Here is a 16,013-nt window from a genome sequence, read left to right on the forward strand (position 1 = left end):
GTGGTGGAAACAATATGGGGACTGTGGCAGACAGATCTGGGTGAATCCCAACTCCACTACTTACCAGTTATATTATCTTGAATCTCTGAGCCTCAGGTTAAGCCTCTTGAAGTTGGGATAATAATATCTAGAATTCAATGACATAAAAGGAATGTCATGTATGTGGAAGTGCCTGACATATATGTCCTTACTTTTAACAAAATAGCTATAAAATGACACAAACATATCATTTTGAAGCCTACTTAAAAGTCTGTTTTAATTAAAATAAACCAATTCCTAGATCTTAAAGTTCTCTTGAGATTTTAGTTATCTTTATCCCAGGTCAGAATGCATAGTGACAGGGCCAACCAGCTGGGCCAGTTCCAGACCCCTGTGCCCAGACATCACAGGCAGTAGACAGACAATCATCATTGGATTGTCCTGACCTCTTGGCCTCTGTACCAAGACATATGGGTACTTGGCTTGGTCTCACTAATGCCAACCTCTCAATTCCTCATGTTAATTAATTGTAATGACTTTAGTTCTTTAGAGTAAATAGTATCCTTGTTGGCTATCTCTTCAAGTTTTAATCATGGTATTCAAAGTTAATTACAAAAGATCAACTCTCTAGAAACTCAGTAATTATAAATGTTTTTGACACCTATGTCAAAACTTACCTTTCAATTAATAATATCAGGTTGATGTTTCTTAGATTTTTTAAGGTATCAACTACATACTCACAAATGTCATTAGATTACACACACACACACACACACACACAAATTATGTTTAAATGTTTATGGCCTAGAAACTGACCAACAAGTTAACATAGAAAAGCCAAAATGGGGCTTCCCTGGTGGCGCAGTGGTTAAGAATCCTCCTGCTAGTGCAGGGGACACGGGTTCGTGCCCTGGTCCAGGAAGATCCCACATGCTGTAGAGCAACTAAGCCCGTGCGCCACAACTATTGAGCCTGCCCACTGCAATTACTGAAGCCCACGCGCCTAGAGCCCATGCTCCACAACAAGAGAAGCCACCGCAATGAGAAGCCCGCGCACCGCAACGAAAAGTAGCCCCTGCTCGCCACAACTAGAGAAAGCCTGCACTCAGCAATGAAGACCCAATGTAGCCAAAAATAAATTAAAATTTTAAAAAATTAAAAAAAAAGAAAAACCCAAATGTTTGAGGTAGGCCCCCTGTAGCTGATTTAAATGGAATCATCTCCTAATGGCTGTTTAAAGCACCTGAATAAGACGATTTTTCCAGTTTCTTCTCTAGATCCTCAATGGTGTCTTGCCAGGTAGTCCGTGAGGCTCCATCCCACCAAATTCCAGTCAGGATTCAGCTGGCAAAGGGGCAATCCTGCTAAGCATAAGCCAAAAAAATTATCTGGGGAGAGTTCAGGAGACAAAGGTCCCAGTCTAGGGTCTGGTGCCTGGGCAACAGCAGATCTGAGCTGTTAGCACTTTGGCGGGGGCTGAGAGTGAGGGCTGGCCCACCCCCACGGAGGCCTCTTGGTCATTTCAGACCTGCTCATCTGAGTAGCTGCTTGGTGCAGGGAGCCAGAAAAAAGAAGCCCAAGACAGGGTTCTTGCCCTCTGAGATGGTAGACTATGAAACAAAATGTTATGGACCACAGCATTGTCCAACTTTGGGAGAGATGAGACTTTTGCTGTGGAGGAGGCATGGGAAGATTGAACAGGTGCTGGGCTCTGAAGGCGCATCGGGCTTGGATCTTGGGTTGGGCATGGGTGGTGAACCAGGGAGAACATCACCCAGACTTCTGTGCTGTCAGTCAGCATCAGTCAGCCTGCATTTCTTTTTTTTTTTAATTTTTTGGTCACACCGTGCGGCATGGGGAATCTTAGTTCCCTGACCAGAGATCGAACCCGCACCCCCTGAATTGGAAGCGTGGAGTCTTAACCACTGGACCGCCAGGGAAGTCCCAGCCTGGATTCTTATCATGCACAGAATCACCAGGTTATAAGAAGGCAATTTCTGCAGAACTGCAGCTCAGTTGATTTGGCAGTTCCAGAAAATGAGTGTGCAGGCTCTTGGTTGGAATGTCATTGTTGTAGCCATCACAAAATATTTATCAGTGTATTTATCACCATTGGCTGCAAGAAACTAGGCCACGCTAATCAGGATGGGTTCGGTTCTCTGAGATGCCATAAGAGGTATCTCAGGGGTAAACAGCTGACATGGCCTGCACCCAAATCCCCCTGGGTCTTTGTTAACCAAAGGAGCACAAGTTCTGTCCCGTCAGGAGCTCCTGGAGGCCTGACTAGACTAGACATGGATCTGATCCAGGCTTCAGCCCCCAGCAGAGCCTGTGTCCTCCAGCACCCAGAAGTCCATCAGTGGACTTGGGGCCCCAAGGCTTCCATGATTTCAAAATCAGCACCCCTTGCTGCCCCGGGTTTGGGGCTACAAAGGTCCAAACAACAGTCCAGGAGCACGCAGGCATAACTCTCCCAGTGGCCTCTCTTCTCAGGAGACTGTCTCTTTCAGAGCCAACTCCGAGCTTTGTAGGCTCTGGGCAACAGAAGGTTACTGGAGGATTATCAAAGGATTAGGGGGCTTTGCTGAGTGAGCATGTATGGGTACTTTCTGCCAGAGTGATTTTTCTGAAACAGATCTGATCATGCCACCCCTCTATGGCTCTGTGTCTCCTGCAGCTGTATTTGGAAAAGTGTTGCCCAACCATACTCTGCATCAAACTCACCCAACCGACGGAGTAGTTATTAAAATGCAGATTCCTGAGTCTACTCCCTCATTGGTTGAATCTGAATTTCTGTGTGCAGCTTTCAGGAAGCACAGTTAAAACAAGCTCCCCACTAAAGTCGGAGAACCAAAGTATATTACAGGATAAAGTCCAAACTGCTTAGCCTGGAGGACAAGGCCCACCAGGATGTTGCTATGCCTGTCTCTATCTTCTCACCCCTCCTGGAAGCACTTACCTACCCTGCACCCCCAGTGGTGCACCTCATAGAATTAGGGTCCCCCTCTCACCCCCATGATGTTCCTACTACTTAGAACACCCTCCTTCCCAGCCCCACTTCCCTTCCCCTTGTTACTCCTTAATTCTTAACAATTAGCTCAGCCATTGTCTTCTCTGGATTAGACATGCCTCCTCTAGGTACCTCTTAGTGGTGCCCACACTGACTCATAACTTTTTGGTACTTGTCTTTCTTCCCATTGGACTATGAGCTCCATGAGATGGGGCCATGTCTTGTCCTGGTTTCCAAGCGTGTGTTATGTTCCCTGGCCCTTAGTAGAGGCTCAGAAACAGTTGGGAATAAATCAAGTTTTCAAGTTAGAGGTACCAAAGCCTTGGGTCTATTTGGGTTGAGTACATCTTCTTAACAAAACTCAAATATTGTCGGTGGTGATTGTTTTTAAATTCTAATCTCTCAAAGACAACGATGGGAATAATAAAGAAGTAATAAACTTAGGCTATGAGACAAATTATATACACTTTACTGGAGATTGTTAGGCATTATATGTGCAACAAATTTCAAATGGAGGTACAATCATGGTGTGGCCCTGTCCTAACTGTACAAAATCACACTCAGGGGGCCGGAGTTAGATGGCGGGGGTGTTGGACGGGTGGGCCACCGCTGGGAGTTGAGGAACCCAGGGCTGAAGCTAAGATAGGGGGTCAGGACCTCCAAGGAGAAAGGAGTCAGAGGTCTGGGTCAGCACTGGCAGGTGTCCTGAGGGTGGTTGCTTCCAGCATTAAGTAACCTTACCAAATCCTGAAGGTAGCAGTTTGCAGAGGCACAAACACCACTATCATCGAGAGTCAGGAGCTGGGTAAAAAGTGGGCCAAGAATGGTGAAGAGTTTGGAAAAGGCAGGCCAGCACTTCCCTCCAGGTGCCCTTGGGATAGCACGCCAGGCCTCCATGATGGGGTTTTATAACAAAGGCCTTGTTTTGGGCAGTCAGCTGAAGGTAGCTGTGGGCCCTGGGCACATGTTCATGGGAACATGACATCTAGGGGAGGATGGGCATCTGGACAGGATGGCCAGGAACCCCTGATAAAATTCTTACCAGCCTCCCCGCTCTTTCTCCCTTTAAAAATAAACAGCAGAAATTTATTTCTCACAGTTCTGGAGTCTGGAACTCTGAGGTCAGGGTGTCAGCACAGGAGAGTTCTGGTGAGGATGCTTTTCTGGGTCACAGACTCCTGACTTCTCACTGTATCTTCATGTGGCCAAGAGCAGAGAAAGGAAGCAAGCCTCCTTGTTCTGTCTCTGCCTCTGGCACTGACCACGGCTTTTGTGGTTTTGGAGAAGGCCACCATCCCTCTTCCTGCTCTGGCCAACCGTAAATGGTGACATTTTCATCAACTGCCCTGTCCCCCCAGTGAAGTCATCTCATGCAATGGTGAGCCTCTGAGTCTGCATGTTTGAAACTTCAGTAACACTCTGAAAGCTGTGGGCCGCTTTACAGCAGGTGTCTCTGATACAAGATGCAGGTCCCTAAACACTGCTGCCTGTTTCACCTCTGCACACTTTTTTTTTCAACCTTGGCTTGACAGGAAGCTCCTGTTTGGCCTCCCTGGATTAACTGAGTCTCTTCCCAGAGCCCCGGGGAGTGTCAGCACTGGAGTGTTTATTCCAAATGTCTCACCACTCATCCTTCTTTAGCTTTCTTAAATCCTTTTGTCTTTTTATTTCCAGTTTGGCCAGTACCTGCCATTCTTTTCACCTCATCAAAAGGTTGAATGAAACAATGTTTGTTCACCAGATTTCCCATGGAACCATGCTTCTGGGGAGTATCAGAGAGGCAAATTGTTTCTGTGTTCTCCAGCCTCTGTCCTGGGCCTTGGTCCTCCCAGCTTGGCTGTGTGCATGACCTTGGGCGTGTGCCTGCCTCCAGGTGGCCACCCTCACCCCCCAGTCCCCTGTACTCTGTTTCATCATCATTTCAACCCCTTCTCCATCCAACCTTGCTGTTCCAATCCCAGAGTTTGTTTCTCCTAGTGTTTTAAGCTCTGCAGTGCCCTTTGTTGGTCATTGTAGATGTACTGTGCTTTTGAGAAGAGGGTCTGACAAGTATATGCATGCAATTTTGGGCCTTTGCTTGATACTGGTCTGTTGCTCTGGTACTTTTTTTAATTAAAAGGGAGGGAGGTATGAGCGTGGGCTGAAGACAGGACTGGGGTCATCAAGACTTGAGCCTGATCTATCTCTGACATTGAGTTTCCCTCTGGCCTTGGGTGAGTTCCTTAAATTTTGAATGAAGACTCTAATGAAGGGTCCAGGAGTTTCTTGGGGACATGCTAAATATTGTTGAAAACACTAATTATTGAAAATATCTTCTCAACGGCACAGCTGTATCCACTGGCAAATGCCAAATTTCTTTTTGCAAGTCCAGGGTCAGATACCCTAGCTTCCCTCTGCTTGAGCACCGTCAGATAGCTGTCTCATTTTTCATCAAAATAGGAATAGCAGGCATGGGCATTCACTAATTGTAGCTATTAAAAAAAAAACAAACTCCTGAGCAAATTCAAGTAGAATGTGATTGTGAAAGCCAAGGCCTGTTGCCAAAGAAAGGTGTGTGTGTGTGTGTGTGTGTGTGTGTGTGTGTGTGTGTGTGTGTGTGCGCGCGCGCGCACGCGCGCTCTGGGCTACCCGCTATGTTATGTAATATCTGATCCTTGACCCCTGCATGTTATCCAGTGAGTAGCTGGTTGGATTTGGGGTCTAACATGCCTTGGGAGCTGTTCATAGCCTTGCTGGGAACTAGATGACTATGGCGTTTCAATCCTGCTTGATAAACAGTCTCTTCCCCTGGTCCATCTGACACAGCCCGGCTGGTTTGCAGGGCCGGCAATCGCCTACTGTGTCTCTAGAGAAAGGCTCTGAATGGTCAGCGAGGAGCTGCCACAGAGCTCTTGGCAGCCCGTCCCAGGTTTGCAGGAAGGGTTTTGGGGAATTTTGAGGACATCTATTCTTCTATGCAGGGATTTACAGGCTTTCTCTGTTAAGGAACTTTAACATTCTAAGCAGCTGCTTGAGTTTTTTGGAGGGAACGTATGTATTACTTCCACTCTAAGCCAGGCTCTTCCCTTGGGGCTGGGCCAAGGCCTGTTGCTGCCAGTGCGCAGGGCCTAGGGGACCGCTACAGCATTGGATTTGTCTAGAACAGCCTATTTTTAGCTGTTGGGTGAATCAAAATGGTATTTGTATCACACCACCTAAGTCAACCAAGCTAGGCTGCTGTAATGTAACCAAGATACAGACTAATTTGAGGCACCTAATGGTAGGGGGCAGTGGGCTGCACTGCTAGACAGCTCTGCTCCACACACACACTCAGGGCCCAGAGTCTTTCCATCTTGTGGCTCTGCCATCCTGAATCCTTAAGCTTGTTTCCATGGTTACCACAAAAGCAAGTTCCAGTCAGCAGAGTTGGGGAAAGAGCATGGAGGGGCCCTCCTGGTCCGATGTCACACCTGTCACTTCCACTCCATTCTGCTAAAGAGAGCATAGTGACCAGGCCACATGTGCCACAAGGCTTGAGTAATGCTGTCTCTACCTGGGCAACTTGGCACCAAGTCACCGCTCTGTTATTGTGGAAGAAGAAGTGAATGGATGTAGTGCATAGCTAGCAGCCTCCCCATAGCCTATTCTTTTAAATCATTAAGATACTTTACGAGTTCTGTGTTCAAAGCCTGCCCTCGGGGCTGGATTCATGGGTGGGAGGCCTGTGCGCTTGTGCTTGGTTTAATGCCCGGCTATTGCCATTTGAAATTCTAAATAATTTTTTAATAAGCTTTCATTTTTCACTGGGCCCGCAAAATTATGTAGCCAGTTCTGCCTGCCATTTCCCAAATTAGCATTTTCATTCTACCCTATTCAATATTAACTGAAAATCCATTTTATAGTAAGACAATCACGAAAGGTCACAGGAGAGATGGGATGCAAAGGTGAGTAAGGTTCAATATCTGGCATCTTCCAATTCAGCAGAGGGGTGAGAGAAGTGGAGCAGTTATCATTCAGAAGAGTCCTCCACACGCTGCTGTGAATATTCCTGGGGTGGCCTCTGATGGTGGTGGTGTTGTCAGGGGGTAGCGGGTGCTGGTGTCATATATTAGCTCTGGATACGATAGTTTTTAAATGAATTGTTTCCAGCCTACAACAAATAGAGAGAGTAATCTTACAACTATCTATGTATCCACCCCTTAGTTTTGTCAACTCTTAATATGTTACCATGCTTGCTTCAGATATTTTTAAGAAATTTGAAAATTACACATATAGTTGAGGCTCCTTTGTGTCTCTTCCTGAATCTCATTCCCCTCCCTCCCACCTAGAAGCGATCATGTCCTAAACTTGGTGTTCATATTCCTCAAGCATAGCATTTTTCACTGCTTATATATGTATCTATAAATAATTTTTAGTACTTTCACATGTTTTAAATTTTATAAAAATAGCAGCATACCCTATTCATTCATTAATTCAACAAATACTTACTGAGTAGCTACTATGGCCAGACACTGTTTTCGGCACTGGGGGTGGGGGAAATGCTGGCCAAGTCCACCGAGCAGGCCGTCACCATTGCTGGTGTGCTGCAGTCTGTCACCGAGTGTACCAAGCAGATCTGCCTAGGCATGCTGGAGATGCTCTCCCAGTCCCCAGAATGGAGAGTCAAGACCATTTTGTACCAGCCCATGCCAGATAGCTCTCTAGTCATCTGTGAGGGTGGCCAAGTTTGGTGCAGAGATGCTGCAGGCTACCCCACACCATCTATGACCTGAAGGGACCACCTCTAAATGCCTACTCAATCCAAGGACAACACACCATTTCTCCACTCCATCTGGCTAAGCTGAACCCGGTGGCAAGACAACATTCTCCCTTTGCCGTGATGCACGGTGAGACTGGATTTACCAGAATTGACTCCAGCCTTCCAGAGATCAAGGCTATTGGGCAAGTTTGGATGCATTTAGTCAAACTACCCATGAACTCACCATTCCAAATAGCTTAATTGGCTGCATAGTCAGGCACCAAGGCACCAACATTAATGACATCTGCCAGATGTCCAGGGCCTAGATCAGAACTGCCAACCCAGTGGAAGGCTCTCCTGGAAGGTAGATTACTGTCACTGGTTCTGTTGCCAGTATTAGTCTGGCCCGGAATCTAATCAATGCCAGGCTATCCTCTGAGAAGGCATGAGGTGCAGCTAGAATGGTGTAGGTTCACTCATAACCCCTTTATGCTGTATTCTCACAATCCAGCTGTGTAATTTCTGGCCAGTGATTTCCAGGTTTTAAATTATTTCTAAGTGTTCAGTTTCTACACAACTTTATCTTCCCCAGGAATTTAAAAATCACATTCTCTGTTCAGTTGTTAATGCTGGGATTCATATTTAGCTTATTTTATCAGCTTTTCTCTGTTTTTAGTTTTTTTTTTGGTTTTTTGGATCATGGATTTTATTTATGTTTGTTGATAAGAAATGTAAGAGCAGAATGTTAAATTCAGTTTAGTTCTGTAATGTCAAGAATTAAAAATAAAAAACGGTTTGGTTAGTAACAACCAGAAAAAGTAAGAGACTAAACAAAAATTCCTGCCCTCATGGAGTTTGTATTCTAGAGGAGCAGAGAGACAATAAGCAAGAAGAGAAAGTAAAAACATATAGAATGTTTGATAGTGATAACTGCTAAGGATATAAGAAAAAGCAGAGAAGGGGGTATGATGTCAGGATGGGGATGGGCAGTTGAAATTTTAGACTGAGTAGCCAGGAAGGCCTTGCTTTTTCTATCCTGCTGTCATTAGATATTTTTTCTAACCATTAAGTTTTGAGATTTATCAATTTTGAAATACATACTTTTAATTAGTTCCTTTCCACTGCTTCAGGACATCAATAGCATGAATTGGACATAATTCATTTATCAATTCTTTGGTTGATTAATATCCAGATTGATTTTTGATATTCTGCTCTTAGAAACAAGGCTACAAAGAGTACACCTGAGCGTGTCTCCACATGCACTAATACAGAATAGGCCTAGGAGGAGACTGTTGGGCCAGTGGACATGCGTGTCTTCAACTTCATTAGATGCTTCCAAACTGCTGTTCAAAATGATCATATCCATGTACACTCTGCAGAAAAGGGCTACCATAGCAGACCTGAAGCTGCTGCATTCTAGAAGGGCCTGCCTGCTAGGTTGGCCCTTGGCTGGTGCCTGCGAACTCAGATTTCTGGAGTGTTCTCACTGTTCCTTAACAGATAAGGGTGGTTACCTGTGCCTCAACTGTGCAACACTGTTGTTTATGCAGAGCACCTGCTTTCCCTCTGGGAGTCTGGAATTTTGGAACCTGCTAGTTGGAAAGTGCTTATGTGACAAAATAAAAACCTTGGGTGTTGCGTCACTAATGGGCTTCCTGGGGCAGAAACACCCATGTGTTGCTGTGTTTTTGCTGCTGTAAAATGACTTTTTATTTGGATTTTCATTTCCTTGACTATTAGTGAGGTTAAGCATCTTTTCGTATGTTTAGTGACTGTCTGAGTTCCTCTTCTGTGATGTGCCTATCATATTCTTTGCTCACTTTTCTTTTGGGTGTTTGTCTTATCTTACTGCATCATAGGAGTTCTTTATATCTGGATACTAACCTTCTGTTCCTTCTGTGTATTGAAAAATAATTTCTCTTTAGGGTCCGTCTTTATTTTTTAGAGTGTGTTTTGTTTTATGGAAGTTTTTCATTTTAATGTATTCAAGTTAATTATTCTTTCCCCTGTGGTATGTGTGTGTGTGCGCACGTGCACATATGTGTTTGTCTTGTTGTGTGTCTTCTTTTTTAAATTTAATTTATATTTTTATACAGCAGGTTCTTATTAGTCATCAATTTTATACACATCAGTGTATACATGTCAATCCCAATCGCCCAACTCATCACATCACCACCCCCACCCCCCGCCGCTTTCCCCCCCTTGGTGTCCATACGTTTGTTCTCTACATCTGTGTCTCAACTTCTGCCCTGCAAACTGGTTCACCTGTACCATTTTTCTAGGTTCCTGCAACTTTACCAAATTCATTGCTTAGCTCTAGTAGTTTTCTGGTGGCATCTTTAGGATTCTCTATGTATAGTATCATGTCATCTGCAAACAGTGACAGTTTTACTTCTTCTTTTCCTATTTGGATTCCTTTTATTTCTTTTTCTTCTCTGATTGCCGTGGCTAGGACTTCCAAAACTATGTTGAATAATAGTGGTGAGAGTGGACATCCTTGTCTTCTTCCTGATCTTAGAGGAAATGCTTTCAGTTTTTCACCATTGAGAATGATGTTTGCTGTGGGTTTGTTGTACATGGCCTTTATTATGTTGAGGTAGGTTCCCTCTCTGCCCACTTTCTGGAGAGTTTTTATCATAAATGGGTGTTGAATTTTGTCAAAAGCTTTTTCTGCCTCTGTTGAGATGATCACATGGTTTTTGTTCTTCAATTTGTTAATATGGTGTATCATACTGATTGATTTGCATATATTGAAGAATCCTTGCATCCCTGGGATAAATCCCACCTGATCATGGTGTATGATCCTTCTAATGTGTTGTTGGATTCTGTTTGCTAGTATTTTGTTGAGGATTTTTGCATCTATATTCATCAGTGATATTGGTCTGTAATTTTCTTTTTTTGTAGTATCTTTGTCTGGTTGTGATGGGTGATGGTGGCCGCATAGAATGAGTTTGGGAGTGTTCCTTCTTCCTCAATTTTTTGGAAGAGTTTGAGAAGGATCGGTGTTAGCTCTTCTCTAAATGTTTGACAGAATTCACCTGTGAAGCCATCTGGTCCTGGACTTTTCTTTGTTGGAAGATTTTTCATCACAGTTTCAATTTCATTACTTGTGATTGGTCTGTTCATATTTTCATTTCTTCCTGGTTCAGTCTTGGAAGGTTATGCTTTTCTAAGAATTTGTCCATTTCTTCCAGGTTGTCCATTTTATTGGCATAGAGTTGCTTGCAGTAGTCTCTTAGGATGCTTTGTATTTCTGCAGTGTCTGTTGTAACTTCTCCTTTTTCATTTCTAATTTTATTGATTTGAGTCCTGTCCCTCTTTTTCTTGATGAGTCTGGCTAATGGTTTATCAATTTTGTTTATCTTCTCAAAGAACCAGCATTTAGTTTTATTGATCTTTGCTATTGTTTTCTTTGTTTCTATTTCATTTATTTCTGCTCTGATATTTATGATTTCTTTCCTTCTGCTAACTTTGGGTTTTGTTTGTTCTTCTTTCTCTTGTTCCTTTAGGTGTAAGGTTAGATTGTTTATTTGAGATTCTTCTTGTTTCTTGAGGTATAGCTATAAACTTCCCTCTTAGAACTGCTTTTGCTGCATCCCATAGGTTTTGGATCGTCGTGTTTTCATTGTCATTTGTCTCTAGGGATTTTTTGATTTCCTCTTTGATTTCTTCAGTGATCTCTTGGTTATTTAGTAACGTATTGTTTAGCCTCCATGTGTTTGTGTTTTTTACATTTTTTTCCCCTGTAATTCATTTCTAATCTCATAGCATTGTGGTCAGAAAAGATGCTTGATATGATTTCAATTTTCTTAAATTTACTGAGCCTTTATTTGTGACCCAAGATGTGATCTATCCTGGAGAATGTTCTGTGTGCACTTGAGAAGAAAGTGTAATCTGCTGTTTTGGGGTGGAATGTCCTATAAATATCAATTAAATCTATCTGGTCTATCATGTCATTTAAAGCTTCTGTTTCCTTATTTATTTTCATTTTGGATGATCTGTCCATTGGTGTAAGCGAGTTGTTAAAGTCCCTCACTATTATTGTGTCACTGTCGATTTCCCCTTTTATAGCTGCTAGCAATTGCCTTATGTATTGAGGTGCTCTGATGTTGGGTGCATATATATTTATAATTGTTATATCTTCTTCTTGGATTGATCCCTTGATATTATGTAGTGTCCTTCCTTGTCTCTTGTAACATTCTTTATTTTAAAGTCTATTTTATCTGATATGAGTTTTGCTACTCCAGCTTTCTTTTGATTTCCATTTGCATGGAATATCTTTTTCCATCCCCTCACTTTCAGTCTGTATGTGTCCCTAGGTCTGAAGTGGGTCTCTTGTAGACAGCATATAAATGGGTCTTGTTTTTGTATCCATTCAGCCAGTCTGTGTCTTTTGGTTGGAGCATTTAATCCATTTATGTTTAAGGTAATTATCGATATGTATGTTCCTATGACCATTTTCTTAATTGTTTTGGGTTTGCTTTTGTAGGTCCTTTTCTTCTCTTGTGTTTCCACTTAGAGAAGTTCCTTTAGCATTTGTTGTAAAGCTGGTTTGGTGGTGCTGAATTCTCTTAGCTTTTGCTTGTCTGTAAAGCTTTTGATTTCTCCATCGAATCTGAATGAGATCCTTGCCGGGTAGAGTAATCTTGGTTGTAGGTTCTTCCCTTTCATCACTTTAAGTATACCATGCCACTCCCTTCTGGCTTGCAGAGTTTCTGCTGAGAAATCAGCTGTTAACCTTATGGGAGTTTTATTGATCTTCGCTATTGTTTTCTTTGTTTCTATTTCATTTATTTCTGCTCTGATATTTATGATTTCTTTCCTTCTGCTAACTTTGGGTTTTGTTTGTTCTTCTTTCTCTTGTTCCTTTAGGTGTAAGGTTAGATTGTTTATTTGAGATTCTTCTTGTTTCTTGAGGTATAGCTATAAACTTCCCTCTTAGAACTGCTTTTGCTGCATTTATTTTTCATTTTTCCCTTGCTGCTTTCAATAATTTTTCTTTGTCTTTAATTTTTGCCAATTTGATTACTATGTGTCTCAGCATGTTTCTCCTTGGGTTTATCCTGTATGGGACTTGCTGCGCTTCCTGGACTTGGATGGCTATTTCCTTTCCCATGTTAGGGAAGTTTTCGACTATAATCTCTTCAAATATTTTCTCAGGTGTTTTCTCTCTCTCTTCTCCTTCTGGGACCCCTATAATGTGAATGTTGTTGCGTTTAATGTTGTCCCAGAGGTCTCTTAGGCTGTCTTCATTTCTTTTCATTCTTTTTTCTTTATTCTGTTCCGCAGCAGTGAATTCCACCATTCTGTCTTCCAGGTCACTTATCTGTTCTTCTGCCTCAGTTATTCTGCTATTGATTCCTTCTAGTGTAGTTTTCATTTCAGTTATTTTTTTGTTCATCTCTGTTTGTTTGTTAATTCTTCTAGGTCTTTGTTAAATATTTCTTGTATCTTCTTGATCTTTGCCTCCATTCTTTTTCCAAGGTTCTGAATCATTTTCACTATCATTATTCTGAATGCTTTTTCTGGAAGATTGCCTATATCCACTTCATTTAGTTGTTTTTCTGGGGTTTTATCTTGTTCCTTCATCTGGTACATAGCCCTCTGTCTTTTCATCTTGTCTATCTTTCTGTGAATGTGGTTTTTGTTCCACAGGCTGCAGGATTGTAGTTCTTCTTGCTTCTGCTGTCTGCTCTCTGGTGGATAAGGCTATCTAAGAGGCTTGTGCAAGTTTCCTGATGGGAGGGACTGGTGGTGGGTAGAGCTGGCTGTTGCTCTGGTGGGCAGAGCTCAGTAAAACTTTAATCCTCTTGACTGCTGATGGGTGGCTGGGTTCCCTCCCTGTTGGTTGTTTGGCCTGAGGCAACCCAAAACTGAAGCCTACCTGGGCTCTTCGGTGGGACTAATGGCAGACTCTGGGAGGGCTCACACCAAGGAGTACTTCCCAGAACTTCTGCTGCCAGTGCCCTTGTCCCCACGGTGAGCCACAGCCACCCCCTGCCTCTGCAGAAGACCTTCCAACACTAGCAAGTAGGTCTGGTTCAGTCTCCCCTGGGGTCACTACTCCTTCCCCTGGGTCCCAATGCACACACTACTTTGTGTGTGCCCTCCAAGAGTGGAGTCTCTGTTTTCCCCAGTCCTGTGGAAGTCCTGCAATCAAACTTCAGTAGCCTTCAAAGTCTGATTCTCTAGGAATTCCTCCTCCCGTTGCTGCACCCCCAGGTTGGGAAGCCTGACGTGGGGCTGAGAACCTTCACTCCAGTGGGTGGACTTCTGTGGTATAAGTGTTCTCCAGTCTGTGAGTCACACACCCAGCAGTTACAGGATTTGATTTTACTGTGATTGCACCCCTCCTACCGTCTCATTGTGGCTTCTCCTTTGTCTTTGGATGTGGGGTATCTTTTTTGGTGAGTTCCAGTGTCTTCCTGTCGATGACTGTCTAGCAGCTAGTTGTGATTCTGGTGTTCTCACGAGAGGGAGTGAGAGCACATCCTTCTACTCCGCCATCTTTGTTCCTCAGTTGTTGTGTGTCTTCTGAGAGGCTGTATGGAATAGTGATTAAGAATATGGGCAGTGGACATAGATATAGAGAATAGACTTGAGGACGTGGTGAGGAAGGGGGGAAGCTGGGGTAAAGTGAGAGCAGCATCGACATATATACACTACTGAATGTAAAATAGCTAGTGAGAAGCAGCAGCATAGCACAGGGAGATCAGCTTGGTGCTCAGTGCTTTTTGATGACCTAGAGGGGTGCAATAGAGAGGGTGGGAGGGAGGCTCAAGAGGGAGGGGATATGGGGTATATGTATGCATATGGCTGATTCACTTTGTTGTACAACAGAAACTAACACAGTATTGTGAAGCAATTATACTCCAATAACGATCAATTAAAATTAAAAAAAAAAGTATGGGCAGTGGAGCAGGACTCTGTGGGTTTTAAATCCCAGCCCCACAACCACTGTTCAATTTAGGTGAAGTTAACCTCTCTGGACCTCTGTTTGTTCATTTGTAAAATGGAGATAATCACAGTTCTTGCTTATTAGGTAGTTGTAAGGATTACATGATTAAACATGTCAAGTGTGTCAAACAGTGCTTGGCACACCGTTGGTGCTCAGTTAAGTGTTAACAACAAACATTATTGTTCAAGAAAACTTTTCTCATCCCCATGTGATGAAGACAATGTCTAACGTTTTCTTCCTAAAATTTTCAGGTTTGGCTTTTCAAAAGTCTTTAGTTACTCTTCCTATTCCTTTTCTATTTCCTTCCTTTCCTGAGCAAATCATTTGTAGGGGTAGAGCAGGGTAGATGTCCACGTGGGGCTGAGGGGGAGACCTGATGGCCCTGAGTGGGGTGGAAGAGCCTAGAAGGGGTGAGGAGGGCATCCATGCAGGAAGGTGGACTGGTGTTGAGAGTAAGAGCCTGAGCAGGGAGAGGAAAGTGTGGATATCAGAGCCCTAGTACTGTGAGGTGGGATCCTTATGGGAGCAAGAGTGGTGGCAGAGATGGAAATTAGTTACTTCTAGGGGGAGTGTTCAAATAAGTAAATACATAAGTAGTAATAGAAGTAGGAAACTAATTAGTTCAGAATTTCAGAGAGTAACAACAATTAAAATAACAAAAAGTGTAAAGTTGTATAATTGCTTAGCATTCTGTAGTTCTCAAAGCTCATGTCTTTATAGTGAATACCACTGGGTACTCCAAAAAAGGGAGCGCCTCTCCAAAAGGGGGACTAAAAATAAATGGGGACTTCCTGGTTCTTCCCAGACACCTTTGCCCAAAAGCCCAAATTTAAAAATTTATCAACCCTATTGACCATATTATTATGTTTCTAAGAGCTTCTGAGTCAGCTGAGGAAACCAACATGGATGTTTGGAGCTGGGCCCTCAAATACCACTGGTTTATAGGTAGGAACTGATGTTGTGCTTTAAGACATCTTGTTGCATGAAGTGAGGCAGATACAAGGCAGGTAAAAACTCAGGCTCAGTTACACCTTCCTGTAAACTAGGCTGCTGTCAGTTGTTATCACTAAGGATTATTTTGTAAGCTGGGGCATCAGTCAAGATTGGAGATCTGAAATGATAGTTTCTGAGCTTGAAAATTATCTCCATTCTCTGTCCTTGGACTTATCTTTGAACATCTGCTGTCCCATCTAAACTGGAGTTACTTGAAGTCCCTATTATAAAACAGAGGAAAGGAAACAAGTGGTATCAGGGTCCCTAAAAGGCACCTGGAGCTGCTTTTGCTGGTCTTCTAACCTCTGCTTTCTCACTAGAACAGGGGTGGGCACAGTATGATCTGTAGACCAAAC

The 16,013-nt window shown here is 43.2% G+C and overlaps 1 pseudogene; it reads left to right on the top strand.

Annotated features, from left to right (window-relative positions):
* The first annotated feature begins 3,812 nt into the window (after positions 1 to 3,812).
* Positions 3,813 to 8,155, top strand: LOC132425443 (poly(rC)-binding protein 1-like; annotated as a pseudogene).
* Positions 8,156 to 16,013: the final 7,858 nt, after the last annotated feature.

This window comes from Delphinus delphis, chromosome 1 (assembly GCF_949987515.2).
Source record: "Delphinus delphis chromosome 1, mDelDel1.2, whole genome shotgun sequence".
Taxonomy (NCBI): domain Eukaryota; kingdom Metazoa; phylum Chordata; class Mammalia; order Artiodactyla; family Delphinidae; genus Delphinus; species Delphinus delphis.